The 4,132-nt window shown below is 37.2% G+C and overlaps 1 long non-coding RNA gene across 1 annotated transcript; it reads left to right on the top strand.

The window, feature by feature from the left end:
• Positions 1 to 991: 991 nt before the first annotated feature.
• On the top strand, positions 992 to 2,750 carry LOC140508863 (uncharacterized). The gene is made up of 2 exons (XR_011968507.1): positions 992 to 1,054; positions 1,950 to 2,750. It is a non-coding gene; the product is annotated as an uncharacterized lncRNA (long non-coding RNA).
• Positions 2,751 to 4,132: the final 1,382 nt, after the last annotated feature.

The following is a 4,132-nucleotide window of genomic DNA, read 5'->3' as shown; positions in this document are numbered from 1 at the left end:
AACACGATAAAGCCAAATCCATCATAATAACCAGAAAGTCAATACATTTTAGCATTGCAGGGAACAAAGCCACTCCCAAGCCTATGCCCCTAAGTTTCCTCATCGGTAAAATGATGAATTCTCTAGTCCATAGTATCTGCTAGTTCCCACCCTACAATTAAATCATTGCTACAACAAATTTTTCTACTTTCTTTCCTTCTTCACTCTTCCCCCATTCTCCTCCTAAATATTTTAGAAGCCCAAAGAGATCTATCTATGTAGAGATTTCATGTTCAGAGTGGAATGGGACTGTGCCTGTGATTTCATTGGTAAAGAGAGCCCTCAATGAGGTAACTTCTTCTACCAATGCAGGTCAGTACTTTCTTTGCAACTTCATAACCTTAGGGAGCTGTCTGGGGCTCTTAGAGTTAAGTGACATGGCCAGGGTCACACTCTCATTATGTGTTAGAAGTTAAACTTGAACCCAGATCTCTCAGACTTTTAAGTCAACATTTTGTCTATTATGCCAGGTTGCTTTGGCTTCAGGTTCAAAATCAGAATAATTAATTAATGCTTTATGGTCAGTGTGTTTCATCTTTTCACAGAATTTTCACCATAATGATTTCATTTTGCCTTCATAATGATCATGTTGAAGTAGGGAATCCTCTTTATATCTTCCCTCATCTGTAAAATGGGAATAATAATAGCACCTACATTCCATGGTAGTTGTGAGGACAATATGAGATAATATTTGAAAAGTGCTTTGCAAACCTTAAGACACTATATAAATGCTGGCTGTTATTATCATAATACCCCAAAATAGAATGCAAACTCCTCCTTAGTACAATATCAGTAGGAATGTCTTAGTGTCTAGGACTATTTAATTTTTATCTTTGTATTTCCAGCACCTAGTACAGTGCCTGATACACAGGAAATGCTTCTAATTTTTATTAGATATATCTATTTATAGATATTATTTAATCATTTTAACCCCTAAATTTTAAATCCCTACAGGTCTGTTTGGGCTTCTAAGAGATTTAGGAGGAATATGGAGGAAGGAGAGAAGGGAAAGGAGGTAAGAGATTTACTGTATCAGCTAATAAAAGATTTGTAGATTGATTATTAAGTGCATTATAGATATTTGTGAAATGAATGAATGCAATTCCATTTTCTTGGTTGGGAAATTGAGGTCCAGAGAGAACCTAATAAATATAAAAGTGTATTTATTCTATAATGTACAAAAAATAGCAGGGGGAGAGGGTTTCTGAAATGTTTTCTTGTGTGACAGCACTTAAAATGTTCAATCTGCATCTGATTGTTGTTTACTGTACCCCAATACAGGTGAGGGCCCGTAAATTGTTGGGAAGTACATACAGTTAGTGCTTTAACTAGAGAAGAGAGGCACTTTAAAAAATGGCAAAAAATAGCTGATGGCCAGCTAACACGTGGGGGACTTGGACATTTCCCCCTTACCCACAGACTGTAGCTGAAAGAAAGTATTTTGTCAAATGGGATTAGATCATTGTAGGTATATGAAAATCTCTCTATTATGAGGTGAGGTAGCCAAATGCCTAGCCTAGGACAAAGTGAAAATCCCAGTCATTTAGTGTTGTCTGGGATACAGAAGAAAATGAGAAAAACTCAAACCAGACCTGAGTAGACAGCCAGCCAAATACAGTAGCTTCCAGATAGTGGGATGAACACTTCCACCCAGCTGTAAGCATTGCCAGACGGTTTTATAATAGCCCATATTGTAAATCTTTCAGCGTCTAGGCCAGGTCACCACTAAAAGCATTTTCCAGTAAATTCTGTATTCTGTTGTAAACAGGATTTTTTGGGTTGATGTTTACCTCCTTCCCAAAGCCCCCTTGTTACTTAATTCTACTTTTGTGTAGTTCCTCCATAGGGGCCTATTCAACAGTTCAGAATCTGGGTAGTAATATTTACTTGAGTATCTCTTTGGTTCACAGAACTGAACTCGGCATCATGGCAGTCTCTTTCCTCAAGGATGAGGCGTGAGGTGGTGGAAAGAGCACTAGAACTGGATGCAGAAGACCCGGATTTAAGTCTTGTCTCTGCAATTTAATGGCTACATGATCTTGAGCGAGTTATTTCATCTTTCTAGGCCTTCCTTTCCTCACTATTGGTCACACTTGTCAAGTTTGCAGAGGATATGAAGCTAGGGGGTGGAAATTAGGTAACATATTAGATGGCAGAGTCAAAAACCAAAAAGATCTTAATAGGTTAGAAAGATAGATTAAATTAAGGTGAAATTGAATAGGGATAAATGTAATATTTTATTCTTGATTTTGAAATAAATTTCACAAGTATAGTATAGAAGGGGCATGATAAGAAAAAAAGATCTGGTTTTAGTGGACTGCAATTTCAATTCTTATTTCCTCATTCAGAAACCAGAAACCTGTAGGTTGTTCAGTCTCTTAAAGGACATTGTTGATGGACAAGGAATTACTTGGGAGACCCCACCTAACTAGAGAGTCTTATATAAAAAAAAAAATTAATCCAAAGCAGAACTGAAGCAGCTCAAAAGAAATGTGAGATACTCAAATTTAGAGAATCCCACCCAAAATGTTCATATGGACTATTTGTGCCTGACCTTTGGTAGAGCATTCCAAGCTTGTATTGGTCTGATCAGCCACAATTGGACACACTGTAACTTGACTCTAGCATAAAGAAGCCGTTTTGGTCCTCTTCCAGAACAAAGGACAGCAACCAACCAACCAACCAACCAACCAATAAAAAAATTAATCTAAGGTAAATTCCAGGGTATTGTATTCTACTGGGGCTTGGGTTGGGGAGGGAGGGAAGGAAGAGAGAAGGGTAGGTCCTTTGACTAGATTCCTTTGTCTAGATTGCCCAAGGCTGAGAGTGGTCTGGTTTGAGATAGCCTTTCTTTGTCCATGAGTGATATAATCTAAGTCTTTGTCCATGAGTGATATAATCTAAGTCATGGCCTAGCCCCTTATTAGAAAAAGTCCTCCTCTTATTATAATACTCATTCTTCTCATTAATTATAAACCAATCAGAGTTGATTGCCATCTGTTGGGAATAACCACTCTTCCAAGAGCATACAAGTGTCAAGAAGCCCCATGATCCATCTTTGGCATTCGAGAGGCCACTGATGCCTTTTATTAATTATTTGCTAGCAATAATTAATAAAATGATTAATTACCCAGAAATGATATCTCTTGAAATTTTTATACATCACAGTTGGCTCTGAGAATCTGTGATTTGTGAAATGAAAGGGTTGGGACTAGGTGATCCCAAATGTCCCTTCCAATTTTCATAAAAATAATGATAACTTGTATCTGAGTTATTTTATGAAGTGGGGAAAGAGGGAGATAAGCATTTATATAGTATCTATTATGTGCCAATCACTGTGCTAAGTGCTTTTTACAAATATCTCATTTGATCCTCACAACAACCTGTGAGGTAAGTGCTACCTACTATCATTCCTATTTTAGAGTTGAGGAAACTGAGGCAAACAGAGGTTAAATGATTTGCTTCAGTATTACATAGCTAATAAGCCTCTAAGGTGAAATTTGAATTCCTGATTTTAGGCCCCAATTCTGCATGTACTGAGTCACTAGCTGCTCTGTAAAACATCCAGCATATAATTGCTTCCAGAATCCAGAATAATTGCTTCATTTTATAGAAGAGAAAAGTGAGGTTCAGAGAAATGAAGGGATTTACCCATGGTCACACTGCTGGTCAGTGAGAGTCAGGGCTCAAACCCAGGTCCTCATAATAGCAGATTATCTCCAATATTTTATGAGTCAAGTACAATTTATTTTAAGTGATCCTTAACTGAATACTAACACTAGATTGTAAAATAAACTGGGGTTTATAGTCTTCTAAGTGTATGGAGATGAATTTTGAATGACCTAAGTGGTATAGTGGACATGGTGCTCAGCCTAAGGGCAGGAATATCTGAATTCAAATCCAGGCTCAGATATTTACTAGCTGTGTGACCCTGTGCAAGCCACGTAAATCTCTATTTGTCTCTGTTTCTTCAACTGCAAAATATGGGTAATAATAGCACAAGGTTGTTGTGAGGATCAAATGAGATTTACTATTTGTAAAGCATTTAACACAATGCTTAGCATGTAGAAAGTGGCTAATAAATGCTTTTTTT

This window comes from Notamacropus eugenii, chromosome 5 (genome assembly GCF_028372415.1).
Source record: "Notamacropus eugenii isolate mMacEug1 chromosome 5, mMacEug1.pri_v2, whole genome shotgun sequence".
NCBI classification, from domain to species: domain Eukaryota; kingdom Metazoa; phylum Chordata; class Mammalia; order Diprotodontia; family Macropodidae; genus Notamacropus; species Notamacropus eugenii.
Note: the sequence above shows the minus strand (reverse complement) of the source record. Positions and strands in the feature narration are given on the sequence as shown.